The sequence below is a fragment of the Dermacentor silvarum genome, chromosome 9 (assembly GCF_013339745.2).
Source record: "Dermacentor silvarum isolate Dsil-2018 chromosome 9, BIME_Dsil_1.4, whole genome shotgun sequence".
In the NCBI taxonomy this organism is placed as follows: domain Eukaryota; kingdom Metazoa; phylum Arthropoda; class Arachnida; order Ixodida; family Ixodidae; genus Dermacentor; species Dermacentor silvarum.
This window is the reverse complement of record NC_051162.1, coordinates 50,520,534-50,538,515: the sequence shown is the minus strand read 5'-3', so window position 1 is coordinate 50,538,515 and position 17,982 is coordinate 50,520,534. Positions and strand designations below refer to the sequence as shown.

At 43.4% G+C, this 17,982-nt stretch overlaps 1 long non-coding RNA gene across 1 annotated transcript; it reads right to left on the bottom strand.

The window, feature by feature from the left end:
• Positions 1–12,072: 12,072 nt before the first annotated feature.
• On the bottom strand, positions 12,073–17,293 carry LOC125940016 (uncharacterized). Its single transcript, XR_007463242.1, has 3 exons — positions 16,935–17,293; positions 15,995–16,098; positions 12,073–12,265 (listed from the first exon to the last, which is right to left on the bottom strand). It is a non-coding gene; the product is annotated as an uncharacterized LOC125940016 (long non-coding RNA).
• Between the last annotated feature and the right edge of the window lie 689 nt (positions 17,294–17,982).

Below are 17,982 nucleotides of genomic sequence, written 5' to 3'. Positions count from 1 at the left end.
CCACATTTTCTATTGCGTCCCCGGGGCAGTGTGCTGCATTCCTTTCTCATGTGGTAAAATGTACACCGGGCAGACTGGCTGGTAAATAATATGCGCCTAAGAAATCACCTTATTTCACTCAAAAGACCTCTATTCTCGTGCGACTTGGCCGTGCATTGCCGCGATAGGAGCTTCAGGCCGGAATAAGATCGGTCATCTGTTTTCACCCACAGTGAAAAATTGACAAGAGAAATCGCTGAGGCATACCACCGAAATAGGACATTTCTAAGCCAGCCTTCATTCTCAATACATGAAAAAGCGTCCTTTCTCGACGCTTTTTCTTGTATTGCAATCAGCAGTCTGTAAATGATGTAGTTAACATTTTTCTCGATGTCTTGACAGTCTGGAGATAACACATGAACTACCGGTGAATAATTCCATCCAGTTTTTATACTGAAGAATCTTTCTGTTCGATAATCATATTTGTTGGAAGTATCATCCTCGTGACAATAAGATGCTGCTTCCGCATCATTCATCACATTCTAAGCTGGTGAAACGAGCTATCGCTAATCTGTGTTTTGACAACGCGTTCCACAAATCATGCCCCCATAAAATGTCTAGAAGCTTTGACATACAAAAAGAACGTCTATCGGACGCAGGATACCCTGACCATGTACTTGTATCAGTAGCAGAAAGTGCGTTAAAGAGGTTAAAGGAAAGGAATGGCACGCACATGAACAGTAGTGACAACATGAAGAAGGTTGTTGTGCCGTATTTGCATAACATATCACACGCTCTAAAGAATCTTGGACGAAAGGTTAAAGTAGAAGTAATATTTTCCGCTCCGCAGAAATTGCTTACCTTATGCAGTGCCACAGAACCGTTTGCCAAGAAACGCGCAGGTTGTAAATAGAATCATCAGCGCCCGTTTGTGTCGTGCGTAAAGTATGTTGTGTATCGCCTTCCGTTATCGTGCGGGAAGTGTTTACATTGGGCAGTCTGGGAGGTGCCTGAATGATAGGTTAAGAGAACACAAACAAAAATTGAACCGATACCGAGATGGTCATGTTTCTGTGCATTGCAGTGATTGTGGGTGCAAACTTGTTCAAGAAGTGTTCTGTTTTGTATATAAATGTAGATAAACTTACGCGAGAGGTTGTTGAAGCCACTCTGATAGCGACGGCCGGTGATAGCTGCATCAGCTCCCCGTCAGTTGCTCTGACTATGAATGAATTTGCGTCCCTGGATGCGGCGCGTTGTTATGTGCGATGATTGCGCCTTTTCTGTATGCGGGCCTAGAAATACGGTTCCTTTTCGAAATAAACACTGAGTTGAAAGTTAGCGCTCGTCCTGTTCTCTCATTCTTGGCCGTGTGTTCTAGCGCCATGACCACCCAAAAGAAAGTGAACGGCCTCTCATTGAGATAGGTATTTTTTGCGGGCGACAAGATCAAGCTCTCCGTAGCCATAGGGGCAGTGATCCTATGGATTTAAGCACAGCCGCCGCTGAAAATGCTGGTATTTTCAGAGCGCTTCTTCGCATGCCAGTTGATTGTGGAGATACAAATCCGAAGAACCATATGTAAAGTTGCCCCAGTAATGCCTCGTATTTATGCGCAGATGTATAAAACCAAATGATAGAAATTTGTGATGAAATTATCAAAGAAAGCCTAGTTACAAAAGTAAACGCTGCAGGCTGCTTCTCCGTACTTACTGACGAAACAATGGATATTGCTGGAATCGAAGAGTTTACTGTTTGTGCAAGGTACTTAAACAAGGATGCCAACGACATCGAAGAAGTGTTTTAGGCTTTGTGCCAATTCAGGACCCACGTGACAGGGCCCTCACCGACACCATTATAAAATTTCTGCTAGACCTTGGAATTAACATGCATCATCTTCGTGGCCAAGGTTATGATGGTGCCAGCTCGATGGCTGGTAAAACGAATGGTGTCCAAGCTGCCGTTCGCGAAAAATATCCAGCCGCACTATGCACCCATTGCGCCAGCCACTCCCTCAACCTAGTTCGCTGTGTGCTGTGCTGCATAACTAATATCCGAAACAGTTTTGGAACGCAGCAGACAACGCCACAATTTTTCCGCGAATCTCCCAACCGCTGAAACGTTTTACGCGAAATGATAAGTTTGATGTGTCCTGAGTCCACAAGGCAGTGACTTTTGGACTATGTGAAATGCGCTGAGAGGAAAAGCATGATGCAGTTCTTTCATTTTTAAATCTGTTTGAACTGGTGATTGCGGCACTAGAAGAGAAAAAAATTAAATGGCAGTGGCAAAAGTCCAGTTCAGACCAATAGTCTAGCTTTGTAGCTTTTGTCACCGGCATTCCCTGTGAGCCTGAATGCAGTAGAGCAGTAGTTAGCGGCGACTCGGCCTCTGTCAAAGAACCTGCAGACCAGGAACATCGACATAAGCGCTGCCATTGACGACATAGATGTGCTACTGCAGGCGATCAAAAATCACCGCATTATCAAAAAAGTCGCAGTTTCGCCCGAAAGGTGACGCTTCAACTGCAATAGCAAATTAGTAGAGAGCTATATGGGGTAAGGATAGCAGTATTATCGGCTGCATAAATTTGGACACATTCGCTTACTAACTGAATTAACAAGCATGGTGTCAGCGCGCACAACCAAACATCAATAGATCACACTCGATGACCGCAGACAAGCAGTGTCAAAGCGCTGGCGTGAGCAAGTGCATCGGCAGCAGCGAGCGAAGGTTCTTGTGGTCTGTCGCGTCAACGGAAACTCAGTGGTGAAAGCACAGCGCATGCAAAGCTAAGAGCCGTGTGGAGATCGCTTTCAAGGTACGGTACGCGCGACAGCCCGCAACAGCGCAAAGCACCAGTGCACAGTTGCTGGCAGAGTAGAAGCCGCACCCCCTTCCTTCCGCGCTGCCTTCTCGCTTTCCACCTTTCGCGTGGAAGATTGAGTCGCCAGTTCCCCTTGCGCCTGGTCACAAGATACGCACTTAAAGGGACACTAAAGGCAAATACTAAGTCGACGTGGACTGTTTAAATACCTTTCCAGAAACCTGAAAACGCTTGTCCCGTGCAAAGAAAAGACTTCGTTTACGAGAAAATTGGATCTGAAGGGTCCAAATACCTTTATTTTAATTCAAATCACCCGCCACGCCAACCGAGGCGTGGTGACGTTGCATACGCCATTTTATGCCATTGGTGAGTTTAACAGCGCCCGACAGATGGTGGTACAGTGCGCGCTGCAGCTGACTTTGGTAAAGTGGCGTAGACCGTTCGGGCATTCCACGACATCGCATGGAAGTGGAATTCTCTGCTACTTGCAGTTAGTGCGAGGTTCGCGAGCCAGAAAAACAAGCGCAACACTACACGATAACAGAAAAACTGAAACGCCAAAGTGCGGGCGGCGCAGAGTCCAGCGAACACGAAACCTTTTCACCGCCCGCGTCGTTGTCGACGGTGTAATGTCAGTTCTTTTTTGTAAAAGTGTAATAGAACTGGTGAAGTAGTACTTTCTTTCTTCTTATAATACAGTACAATGATGTTTTTGTAACGAGTGGTTCAGTACTAGTGACAGAATTTAAATGAGGATCGAGTGCCTTCGTCATCGGGCGAGTACTTGAATGTCCCGGGGGAGTCGCTAATCGTGTCCTGCATTTACCTTAATTTCTCTATTACTAAGGTTCTGCTCGCGATAATATTGACGCTTTAGAGATACTCGTGCACTAATACATCACTTTAGCTTGACTTAGTATTTGCCTTTAGTGTCCCTTTAATGCCGCAGCTAAACGTCACCTCCCCTCTCTCCCTCCCAACCCCCCCCCCCCCCAAGGCCTTTTGCACGACGGAAGACGTCGCGTTTGCTCTCCGTGAAAGCGCGCGTCCCTCACGAGTGTTCACTCACGCATATTGCATACGACGCGCGGCGACGATTTTATCGCCCTTGAACGGCAACGACAACAACAACGACGATGGCGACGCCAACGGCAGAAATCAGCTTGGAGTGTCCATGTAATTGCTATTGCAATAAAATGTTTGCAAACATACAGGAACTCCCAAACAAATGGATGTGGAAATCAACCGACGAACCGGTGTCCGACTGCAGGAACGTTGGAGCCATTGCATCAGAAAATGCTGGAGAATATTTCCGTAGAACTGTGTGCATTCTATTAATGGACCACGTATTAGCACAATCAAACCAACGGTTCGAAAAGCACAGGACGGTCTCAACGAACTTTTTCTGTAATTGTACCATCTGCAATAGCACAATGCAAGATGTTCGAGAGAAAGGAGCAAAAATCTCGTCGCTATATTGGCGCAGGACATGGACGCGAGGGCTTTTTTGGGATAACTGCGACTATGGTAGGTGAACAAAGCAGCAATCCAGTGCCCCAGCACAGGAACACATGCTCCCTCTCATTGCGAGTGCAGGCTCTATCCAAATGTGTACAAACTGCTGCAGCTTCTAGTCACACTTCCAGTGACCACCGCCATCGCAGAGAGTATATTTTGAAATATGAGATAACTGAAAAACTACTTGCGCTCTACAATGTCTGAGGAACGCTTGGTTAGGCTGGTGCTTGTGTACGCCCACAGAGACGTCGGCATCAACGTGTCCGAAGTCATTGACCGCTTCGCTAAACTTCCCCGCCGAGTGAAGTTTCTCCTTTAGATAGTGAAGCAACAAAAATAAATGCAATTAAAGAGCTCTATTCCTTCAGGTTCATAAACGCGTTAATATTGCTACACGCGTGTGGTATTTGGTTGTTTGAACGAGGCGCGCGGGCGCCTAGGCGAAGAAGACGAACTGCTCTGGGTTCTCGAGCTTCCTCTTGTTTCCGACGTTCGCCCCGAACAACCGCACACCCTATGCACTACAGCGTTTGTTCGGTTACCTCCAAAAGCCCTAACCTTCGTCGAATTGGCCTCAACGGCAACCATGCCTGATGGCGACTATGTCGTCGCCCCTATTCGTGATGTCCTCCTGGCGCGCGACATCTCTGTGCCACACTCCGTCGTTACCCTTGCCGCTAATCGGATGTGTCTCCCCGTTGTCAATTTTGGCTTGACGAAGCAAGTGTTACCTCAAGGCATAGCGGTGGCCACGCTCCGGTCAGTGACAGACGACCACGTCACTGCTTTTGTAGCCGACGCGTCTCCAGATCCTCCTGATTACCCGCAGGATGCCTTGAACCTCGACGGCCCATTACGTCCCATGGTCGCTCCGGACCTCGCCCCTGGCCAAGCAGCCGCCCTATATCGCCTTTTGCTCTCCTATCGCGACATATTTGACACTGACAATCGCCCACTTAGTCAGACGTCCCTTGTTAAGCATCGGATAAACACTGGTGATGCTGTTCCCATTCATCGCCGACCGTATCGCGTGTCCACGGCAGAGCGGCAAGTTATTCAGCAGGAAGTCAACAAGATGCTCGCCAAAGGCATTGTTGAGCCCTCGTCGAGCCCTTGGGCGTCGCCGGTGGTGCTCGTCAAAAAGAAAGATGGCATGTGGCGTTTCTGTGTTGATTACCCCGCACCTCCACCAAAATGTTACGCGAACGAAGGATTAAGTACAGGAGACTATTTACAAGTATATTTACAAATGATAGCTGCAGCGCTGGCCAGATCAGCCGATAGCTCGAGAGCCCAGAGAAGTTCGTCTTCTTCGTCTAGGCGCCCGCGCGCCTCGTTCAAACAACCAAATACCACACGCGTGTAGCAATATTAACGCGTTTATGAACCTGAAGGAATAGAGCGTAACAATATGAAAAGGTATGACTGTTCATTAGCTTTAAAAACCGCAGAAATTTTCGCTGTTTATTTTATCAGTTAGCATCGTGAACAAAATTATCATGACAAGACCAAAATTACTAGGACATCTATAACCAATTTTCACCAACCTTTCTCATTGAAAGCCCGGCCCACGCGGCGTTTCCCACCAAACACACTCAGATATTGGGTAGTTCAAATTGCCGCATCGCTGTGTCTTTCGTTTGTCAGTTTCTTTCCTTTTTAGCTTCCTGTTCTTACTTATTTTTCGAGCCGAATCAATATCCTTCTTTAGTTTTGGGCGCAGAATAATTGTTGCCGCTGTGCAGGCAGTTAAAATACACATTTTATTTTTGGTTTTTGCAGCTTCTTTTATTATTCTACCCGTATGGTGCTGTCGCGACCACAGCATAGCCCAAGTACATATCCCGGTTTCTCATAGTTTTGTTCTTGCGTGGATCGTCTGGCTTTCTATGCGTAAAGTTTACTATCTGTGATTGCGCAACATGTTGCCTTGTTTGACGCATTATATACAGTTATGTTTGCTTAGATATGTAGATTTATTGGAGACTTATACGTATACTTAAATATCTTGTAGCGAGGTTTTCTGTATACAAGCAGTGAACTTCGTTTCCAGCGACACTTTTTTGCCCTTTACCAACCTTTATCTTTGAATCTATATCCCCTTCAGTCACGAATTATGATCGACTGTCGATACATGTATGAAATTTACACAATTTTATGCCAAGATGCTGCAGACTCCATGAAGAACAAGTCAAGGTGGTAGAATGACTCTCTCTGCATTTTTTTGACGAGTCACCATAATTACAGAGTGATTAAGTGTCTAATTATTGAGCACTCTGTAATGATACGTTTTCTCATAAAAAGAACTGAATCACTAGTGTAAATTACCCGCACAAGTTATTTATTGGTTGCAAGCTTTACTAGAAAGAAAACAAATTATTTCGCAATTGCTACAGAAACGTCCCACGTCACACCTCCCATCAAACATTGTAGTGCCTTCTCCAAGGCGAACTTCCGTAGCGATAGATCTCCCTCAGAAGCAAAATCAAGGTACTTGAAGTAAGCATCACGTTTAATTTACCCTAAGATTAGTTTTTGCCGTCTATTCCTTGCCACAACTGCACAGAAATGGCAAAAATAAGTCGTGTACACAAATGTGTACACCATGACTGAAGGGGATAAGTTCCATTCTATCGTCGCATTTTTAATGCGTATTTTTCAGAACGCCTGCTTTTTATATGTACTTTCTGTTGCGATTATAATTTCGGTGAAATTACTCACAATACACGGCCGGTAACAGCTGCTCCTGCGCAATACATTCGAACGTAGGACAGCGTCATTGAGTTTTTCCCTGGCCGTTTGCAGATGTACAAAAATGTAAACAAGCTTCTTGAATAACAAAGATTCATGACAATATTTGTCCTCAACTTGTTCATTTCATGGCTTTCAGGTTTTTTATATCAGCTGCATGCGCTACTTTGCTGGTTTCGAAGTGATATCGTTCTAAAGTTCGCTTGATATTTTCTTTATGTATTAAATAGGCAAAAACAGAGGGAAGCATTCATATCAGTTATTGCTGCCTCAATTTTTGGGACATACGAATATATTCTTCTATGAAAAAAGTACAGATTTTATTTGTCTTGACAGGATGCGTTTGCAGCATTTATTAAAGAATGGCATTGGCAATGGCAATGCAGTTATTATTCATGTATTTGCTCCCTCGACAATTCTACAAGGAGGATGCCGTGCTCCAACATGACCCCCCCCCCCCCCCCGAACAAAATTTCTGGCTACGCCGCTGCCTTTGTATAACAACTTGTGCCTGCCCTCTGAAAGGGCTTGTCCACAATATCAGCACACATCCAGTGTGAATGACTTTTTCATCGTTCTGTCAAAATAAATAGTCAGTTGTTAGCAGCGGTCTAGCAGCATGGTCTCCCTTCCGACCCTGTGTAGATTTTGTCCTGGAAAATTACATAAGCTGTCCAGAAAACTCAAAATTACACTACAAGTTTCACTTAGCAGACACGGCTGATTCTCAGAAAATGCACAAATATGGTCATAGGTATGTGCTTACTTACTGTAGCAATAGTGGGTGCAAGCTAGCTTCGACAGTGCTGCAATACTTAATCTGTCACACGGCTAAAGTACTTAAGACACCAAAGGTAAGTGCACAAAAACAAAAAGCAAGCAGGTGCATAAACCATTATTTTACCACCAGCAGTCACAACATAGGCTCCCAAGTAACGCAAAATGTTGCCGTAACGTTCTCTGAATGTGCAAATGTCGGCGTATAACGTTGCCTACATGCTGCTAATGTCCTCTTTTTTGATCGCCAGACAACGTTGGGTCGTAAAGTTGTGGCAGCGTTGAGCAGCACATTCACGACGTTAACATAACGTTAACAGAACTTCCTGGCAACGTAATGTGGATGTTGCCTTTTGTCACTTGAGCTTTCAGGCAACATACGTATGTGACGTTCAAGCAACACTCAACTGACATTGCAGAATATTTGTAGACATGCATAACAGCAGTGCTGTCAGCATGACACGGCTGACAGCACCGCAAACCTTTAAATTTATATTTGCTTGACAGATAATTTACTCTAGTAGTTTTCATGTTGCATATGCATTAAAATGTGAAACAAGAATTAGTGAAAAACAGCGTTTATTACGTATATATCTTGTGTAGCTTACCAATATATCTGTGTACCTTACTTTGTGGTAAGGTACACTATACACGTAAAATAATGCTGTTTTCACCAGTTCTTGTTTACATTTTCATGCATATACGACATGAAAACTACTAGACTACATTATTTGTCAAACAAATATAAATTTAAGGGTTTGCTGTGCTGTCAGCCGTGTAATGCTGACAGCGCTGCTGTACGGGCAGCTCATCTGTCTTGCACTATATATAGTACCAACGCGCCCTAAGCCAGAATCTTTAAAGTGTTTCACATGGTGGTTTGCCTGACTTGTCTTGCTGTTGTCCATAGCACAGCATATAAATGCTAACTGCAAGTAAATGTGCACAATGCAAAGCTGCGAAGTGGTTCAAAAGAACGATTTTTCATTTTGGCTATAACAGCAAGAGAAGCAGCATGCACGTCCAATGTGCAGAGGTTCTCGTATAAAGGTTCTCGCAGCAGGAAAGTAAATATATTCCACAAATGTTCATTTCCTTAAACATATCATTTACGCTTAGACCACGGAAACTTCCGACTTACTGCTCTAAAAGTCATGTGTCGGTAGCTGCATGTGCTTTCAAGAAATTTCATAATAGCCAACATCAGCTGCTAAGACCAAACGCTAGTATGTAGGAATTGTTTGTGCAGGAGGAATATGTGGTGGTTGAATATGCACCCATGAATATGCATTGGTCCACCTTAAATAATAGTGAATGCCATAGACAAACCTGGTTATAATGTCAAACCATGCATTTATTTACTGTCTGCTTACATCATCTTGGCAAACAAATGACACATAACAATAACTTAAAGACTTATAACACACTGATAACACACTTAAATATATTTTCTATTAAACATCAAGGTCTTCTATCGCATATTAAGACTCTACTAACAGCTACAACTACAACACAATATAATTTTGCTTTCCCATGTAGGTCAGACTTCGAAATCTTTTGCTTTGTGTCGAGTTCCCTTATTTTAATGGCAGAACACAATTTATACTTCTTAATAACAGCACAAATACTGTCCTCCGTCACTTTGTAATGTACAACACAACACAGCAACACTGTGGTTGGATACTATCTCCTGCCAAGCATCCAGCCGGTCTTTTTGCCTAAGCTTGCAGACATGGCAGCAAGTGTGAAGTAGTCAACACAGCCCAAGGCGTCGAGTAACAGAAAGTCATCCAAGCACTGACAGCCAGCCATCACTTTTGCAGAGGATGGCCAGCAGCACAAGTGATGCACACATGCCTCCCTCGGTAGCTTCACTTGCATCCAGACCTCACTGGTTTCCAAGTCAATAATGCGGTAACCTGCACAGACATCAATTACATCAAACTATATAGTGCCATCTGAAACACTGAAGTAAGCCATGTTTACTGTGAAAACAGGCTATAAAATGCTTACAAACAACTTAAGCTTCGCATAACTGTGAAACAAACAATAGTGACTTTACGCAGGAGAATAATGCAAAACATCAAAAAGCTAATTTCAGTAAAACCTAACCATTATAGCTATAAGTTTGGATACAAGAGCAAGGAAAGCACAATAAACAATACCCACAACTTCCTTTATTGCGCTAAGCAGTTAAGACGTTAGTATCAATATATTCCTTTAACATAAAGCTTCATTGCAATGCCACGGCTGCTTGTTACATCCAGTTCAGTCTTTGAAGAAAACAAAAATTAACAAATGATGTGAATGCTTTACCACGGTACCAAAACCACATTTCATTCGTGATGAAAGAAAGTTCCAATGAGTGAGTGATAAATTTGACTTGTTGGCACAACATATTGGTGAATTGCAGCACAGATATTGACGACAGAAAAGACGAGACAATAGACGTGCGCTGACTTCCAACAAAAAGCTTTATTTTCAGCGAACCATGTTTATAGCCGTCACTCATCACATTGCACACGCGCAATTCACACCCTTAGGTAGGTCAACTCTGTCTGATAAGTGTACATATGCTGACACACACAGAGCCAAGTCGCGCAATCTTTTCAGCTTCAATAATTTCATGTGTTAGTTGATCACCGCTACTGCTGACAACAGTACACCGAGCAAACAATGGTTCACAGGCACATGAACTGCAACAACATGCAAGCCAACTGTCATGCACGTTTTTCTTGACATTATAGAGTGTTCTCTCAGCTGGTCATTGATACAGCGTCCTGTTTGGCCTATGTACTGTTTACCACAAGAAAGAGGGGTACAGTAACTCATGTTGCTAACATAGGTGACGAACAGATTTTTGTGCTTTTTGTTACACTTGTGTGCTGCGCTGAAACATTTACTTTGATTACACAACTTTATAAGCTTCTGAGGTGCAAAGAAGACAACTTTACCTTTGGAACGATCTGCAGTTTTCACGATATTGTGAGACAGCTTATGAATGTATGGTATGACAGCCACTTTAAGTCTGTCAGATGGAGTGATCACATGGTAACCACTCGGTGCATGCGCTTTTCGGAGTAGAGGTCATGTGGTCACTGCATCTGACAGAAATAAAACTGGCCGTCATACCCTACATTCATAAGCTCTCACAATATCAAGAAAATTGCATATCATTCTAAAGTTGTGTAATCAAAGGCAATGTCACAGCATGCCACACATATGCAACAAAACACCAAATTCCGTTTGTCACCTGTGTTAGCAACGTGGTTTATTGTATCCCCATTGTGGTAAACAGTATATAGGTCAAATGGACACTGCATCAATCACCGGCTGAGAGAACACTCATACAATGTCAAGAAAAATGTGCGTGACAGTAGGCTTGAATATCATTGCAGTTCGTGTGACTGTGAACCGTCGTTTGCTCAGTGTACTGTTTCCAGCAGAAGCGGTGATCAACTAACACGTAAAATAATTGAGGCTGAAAAGATTTCGCGACTTGGCTCTGTGTATCAGCACACCTTCTGTACACTTGTCAGACAGAGTTTACTTTCTTCCTAAGGGTGGGAATTGCGCATGTGCAATGCAGTGACTGATAGCTATAAACATGGGCCAGCAAAAATAAAGCTTTTTGTTAAAGAGTTGCCGCATGTCTCTCGTCTTGACTCTTCTGTTGTTGCCTACATCTGCACTGCAATTCAGTGCCTGAACGACCAGCTACAACTACGCTACAGGTGTTGCATATCGGGAGAAGGGTTGAATATTGCTCTACACTGCGAAAGTTGTCGTTGCTATCCGCGGATGACGAGTACGGAAGTTCTGGCCGTGGAAAAACCAAATTAGAACGCGAGCTTTTGGAAGCGGTGTTAATCGAAAATTCTGGACCTGTTAAGTAGGTTAGCACCACTTCGTAGGCACTTTTAAACAAAGAAATGCAACTCATGAGTAGCCACAAATAAGCTGGTTTGTTAATTCTGCTTTTGTTTCTTCTTAGGCTACCTAAACGCGAAAAACTTTGTCACTCGATTCAACCGCTCGGCCAAAACCAAGCATTAGAAGATGATGTTTTCTCCTCAGGGGTACCACATTTCGAAAGATATGCATCAAATGCATCTGAAAAGTTAATCATTTCGGTGCAATACATGCATTGTTACAAACATTACAAAAACTTGAAAAAATGTGAATGATACTTACTACCCACAGCTTCCAATTTATCGGGGCTCAATGTCGGCTTCTCAACAGCATTTCCGTCCTTCAAGCACCGACAAGGAGCCCCTGTGACGCTCTTACGCCGAGCGCCAGGGCTCCCCACATCAGTTATGCCAGTTCTTTGCAGAACAGGGAATCCCGGCGATGGCACTGGAGCAGGCCCCAGTTATCGTTGCCAATGTATACAACATTTCCTAGGTGTACCTGCAATAAAAGATGGCAGAGACACATTAAGACTGCTTGCGTGTGGGAACGTGAAAGCACCTTTAGTCAACCAAATGGCTGCAATGTGACGTGCACAGTGTGACACGCACTAGGCACACCTTAAGTCAGCCAGAACCAAAGAGCTGCCGTGGCGTAAGGGAAGCGTGCTCCTTTCACACTCCAGGTTCTATTCCTACCCAGTCTGCACAACTTTATTATTAAAGCAATTAATTTGCTTTATTTACATGAACCTACCTAAATTTGACATTACTCCAAGCGTTTTGATGTGATTTTATTGCTTGTGCAATAGGCCATCGGTTTTATGTCAATAAGTGCTGGTAGCAAAAAGAAATATGTCTAACCGTGCGATAAATGTAACCGGAAATGGCAGGTACGTCCAGTGGCATTAGTGTGGGGGCTGCACACAAAATTATATAGCTTACCCTGTTTCAATTTTTTTAAAGAGCAGTTTCAGTGAGCCCAAGTAGAGTCTTTCAGCTTTTTGCAGTGCAGAAACAGGTACAGTTTGTGCCAGCCAACCAGATGAAGAGCTCTCCTAGTAACTGTCTCTAATCACCCTCCCAGCAATTAGTGGTAGCCAAAGTAGAGCTTGTATCTCTTCAACTGACAAATGTCCCATTTCCTTAATGTGGTATTCGTCACTGATTTTGATGGTCAATTGGTTGCCATAGATGAACAATCGAAATTCGGCACGCAGCACCAGTCGTGTCAGTGCATTGTCAAGTGGCACGAACATATTTCTCCCTTGAGTGAATTATGGTGCTCTCCTGGGCACAAGTTGAGGCACCAGCCAGTCTGCCCCATGTACATTTGACTGAATATATACATGATCAAAGGAACAGACTATGCTACCCCAGACGAACACAAGACAAATTGGGTTGCATCTTTACCTCAGCAAGCCTCAATTCTCATGTGGACTGCTATGCACGCACATTTCCAGCGAAAAATAAAGTAGGCAGGATATGCACGACAGTTGACAAGTGAATTCAGAAAGGCGAGCAGGCAAGGGAGGTTTGCTTGGTTAAAGATACCACCAAATTTGTCTAGTGTGTATGAGAGGCAGCTCACTGTATTTTTTTCACAACTGGTCAAATGTACACAGAGCAGACTGACCGGTAACTAAATGTGCCAAATAAATTCCCATATTTCACTCAAGAGACCAGCTTGCTCATCCAGTTTGGCCGTGCATTGCCGCGATAGGACTTCAGGCTGAATTAAGATCATCTGTTTTCACCTACGGTGAAAAATTGACACGAGAGATCAGTGAGGCATACCACATAAACAAGACATGCGAGCCAGACCCCATTATCAATTCATGAAATAAAAGGCGTCCTTTCTAGATGACAAGTGATTGAAGTTAGTCTGCGCATATTTACTTTCCTTTTTACACAAATATCATTTATTGTGATTTTATGCCTTTATATTACAACTTACGCCTTCCCTCTGAACGAAATTGTGCACAACATAAGCACACATCCAGTGTTGCTATTTTTAATCCTTCCATCAAAATAAATGGTCAGTTAGCAGCAGTGATGTTGTATGGTACCCTTTTCCTCCCCATGTAAATTCTATCCTGAAAAGTTACATGAACTGACCGGCAAACTCATACGTACACTACAAATTTCACCTAGCAATCACGGCTGGTTCTTAGAAAATGCACAAATACGGTGATAGGTATCTGTTGGCATACTGTAGCAATAGTAAGTGCCAGTTAGCTTCAACACTAGACAGTTTTAGTATAGCATATGCAACTAATAGCGTACGCCTATACGCTATAGTACAGCGTACGCTAAACAGCACACATTTATTAGCTTTAGTTGGCCTGCGAGATCTTCCGATCTCAGAGGCCATATGCCATCGTCGCACCTATCTCTCGACTTCACTGACAGGTGGCGCTGATATATGTCGGTTTCCCTCGTTAGGCTTCGTGTCGTTCGAAATGAGAAGCGATCTCGAAAACTCCACAAGGTTAACCATATTACACTGTTGTCAAAGCGGCCTGACGGCAAGCGAAAGCTGCTTACACAGTCATTTGCTACGAACGAAGCGAATTCTGCAAAAGCCACGCCAAACTCAATTCGAACTGGGCAGCGGGGACCACCGCCATGTTTAACGTAAACTACGCAAACCACGCACAGACGGTAATGCTAAATCTGAGAAATAGCATGCACACGCTATACGCTATCGGTCGGATAGCGTTCTGCACATGCGCAGTGATGACCCACTATTTTATATCGTACACAATGACATAGCGTACGCTAAACTAAAACTGTCTACTACTTAAATACTTCAGCTGTCAGGCATCTACAGTGCTTAAGACACCACAGAAGTGTAAGTGCACAACAAAAACAAGCGGCGCATCAACCATAAATTTGACTTGAGAGTAGTGACAACATAGGCTGTTTCGTGTAGCTAAAACACTAGCCACTATGTAGAAAGTATATGCACAAGTATACATACCTATAAATATTTGCCTACCTAACTTAAAACTATAAGAGTTGCAGTGCATATGATGCTTGTTCTAGACACTGGTATTTTTGACAAAAACACTCTTAGAATTAGATATTATGCTTTTTCAATTCATCCAGCCAGTAAATGAAGTCGTACACATATCATTATAATTTGGACTTGCAGGTTGAACATATTCTGACGTGAGCAGCGCCAAGCAGAATGAATAGACCGAATGCCCACTGTGCTGACCAAATACACAGGATGAAACAGAAAATATGGAAAGGGACCCCAAAGTATTAGAAATACTTCTTGACAGCTGTAGAAGTGGGGCTTGTTGGTTGATTGTCACTATTAAAATTACACTAAAGCCAATAAGCCTGTTCTGTATGGTGTAGTTGAAATCAAATTCATTTGACGAGCAACATTGCAATAACCAGCAAACATGGCAAGAGCAAGCAGACATGTGCGAAATAGTGTGCTTCTTTAATAATAGAGCATCAATACAATGAACTACCTACCAGTTAGCTATGTGTTCTATGCTGTATTGACTTGAAAAAAAGAGAAAAATAATGTAACTGGACATAGACTCGCAACTCCTACAATGCCTACTTGCATGAATGGGGATAGCTTGCCAAAATATTAAAAAATGGGAGAGAAAAAAGCAAGCTTACTAGAAAACACTTCAGAACTGTAGTAACTGCAGCACAGTGAATACTGGCCTTAATGTATCATTTCAAGAAGTTTGAGCTCATCAAATGTGTATTTTCCAGTGGCAGTTATTCTTGGAACAAGACAGAAATAATCGTGAATCTGAATGTTAAACAGTGGTAAGCACACTGTGTGCTTACACCTATGACATATTTGGCCCATTACACTTTGAATTCTTATATGCGCAGAAGCTGCACAAGAGTGTAGTGTAAACACTAAAAATTGGGAAATAAAATCCTACAGCATAGGAAACAGTTTCAAAACAAGAAAACCAAAATGAAAATTGGTAAATAGTGTGTACTAAGCAAAATTAAAATGTAACTTGCAGCCGAGCGATTGATGCAAGAAAAAATACTTAACATCAGGACATGTTAGGTCTACTTTTATATAGAACACAATAAGGTGTGCATAACAGCTATGAACACAAATAAACAGCAAGTTGCATGAATATTTGGCCTATTTAGTAAGCTGTGTTGACTAATGTCGATTAACTTATCCACGAATGATACCAAGATGCTACTTTTTGGAACACGTACACTACATACATACCTGACCCGACCATCCAGATTACACGTTGCACTATGGCAGGCATAGCCAAGGGGTCTGGTGGCTCCTCCGTTATGTAGGCACTGTTATGGGTCACAGCCTCGCCACTATAAAATAAGTTCTGTGTTAACTTATAGCAGTGGCACACAGCTTTATAAAGCTGTCAAATTGTCTAGACATGCATGGAGCATCTAAATATAGTCACAAAAACAATGTTTGCATTATTGCAGGGTGGCAACAGAGCACAAAGTAGAAGTCACTGATGAATGTCTTGACAATGGGGACCCTTTGATCACAGTAAAATTATTGACACGCAGCAGCACATAGCAAAGAAATGTTTGGTTACAAAACAATTCATTTTTTTTCATGACTCAGTTTAACTTTACCCTGTCATGTTTAGTTACGTATAAGGTATGTCAAAACATCTTGTCTTAAAAAGGAAGTTGGACTAGTAGCAAGCGGTGATTGCTTAATTTTTTTTTCTCTAAAACTGCCGTAAACCGAAAACTTCATAAGCAGATATTATTTACAACGTCGAGGCAAGGAAACATGGCAAGGAAACAAGTTTCCTTGGACAAGTAGATATGAAACAAGTTTCCTTGCCATGTAAGCAAGGAAACGTCATTGCAATAAGAATCGGTGAAGAGGCAAATGAGTCGTTATTATGCAACTTCAGCAGAAAAGCGGGAGCTCACGCGCCGCACGCACAAGATGAACACAATTATTTTCGAACGTTATATTTCTCATCGGAAGAAATCGCTTATCAAGATTTTCAATTTCGCATCGAAGCAATAAACTTGCGTAACTAAGTGCTAAGCGTTCAGCAAGCTTCAGCACAGGTATCACTGTTGTCGCGGGACTTCTATTTCATGCGCTGGCGCACGCTATGCACACACGAGAAGCTCATACAACACGCGCGTAGTTAGCCAGCACGATTACTTACCTTTTGAATGGTACGACGCGGTCGCGAAGCACTCTCCAAGTTGCCGGTGCTGCGTCGACGATGTTACTCCCCGCATACATGCCGCTGCGTAGTGGACGAGCTGAGGCGCGCTAACACACATTATTTCTTTGCGACGTCCACCCAACTTTCCAGAACGAGAACAAAGAGGCCGCACTCCACGGCATAAAATCGTTGGGCCACATTTGCCTGGCGCGCCACGCATACGGCGAGTTTGCAGCATGACACAAGGTATTTTCAGGCACTTCTGTGCACGCTAACTGCGACCTACTTCATAACAGCAAACACAAAAACACACGATCAAGCAAACGCGACGCTCGTAGCACGCCGCACATACGACCGCCATCACAGAACACGGAGGAAAAACAATAGCGCCACCTGCATACTTGTGAGAATGATGTGGCCTCTGTGATGACAAAAATATGAACCAGTACACTCGCATACTAAATTTTGTGCCGGGTTACACACAACTACGTATAGATGTTGCGAGACAAAATAACCGTAGAACAATCTATATTTTACACTATAGTTTAGCGTATAAAGAAATTTTAAAACGTATTTTACCTTTGAATTGCTTCCGCCGTCTGCAGCCAGCATAAGCATGGCCTTCGAGATCAGCTTCGGTTATCCTTCTCAAGCCGTCGGTGTGGCCTGATTTGAACGGTTTGGGCTGTCTCGAAGCTGTCTCGAAGCCAATCCATGACGTTTAGCGATGCTGCCTACTTTTCCTACGCCGTCACTTAGTTTTAGATAACTTTCTGATGTCGTCAACATGAATTGTAGCCTCAGGAATTGTTGACACGATATCGGAGGTACAGATGTGCAGTGTTCGATGTTACCGTGTGCGTTGTGACTGTTTCAGGCGGAAAGGATCAAATCCACGAGGGTTGATAGCTCGTGTGGCGCAGGTTACACCCGTATCGTCCGCATTTCCTCTCGTGTCGGTGTGTTGAATGTGCGCGGGTTTTGCTCCTGTCGTCCGTATCTTCTGTGTTTATCGTGCGGCTCGCGAAGATTCCTCCTAAAAAAA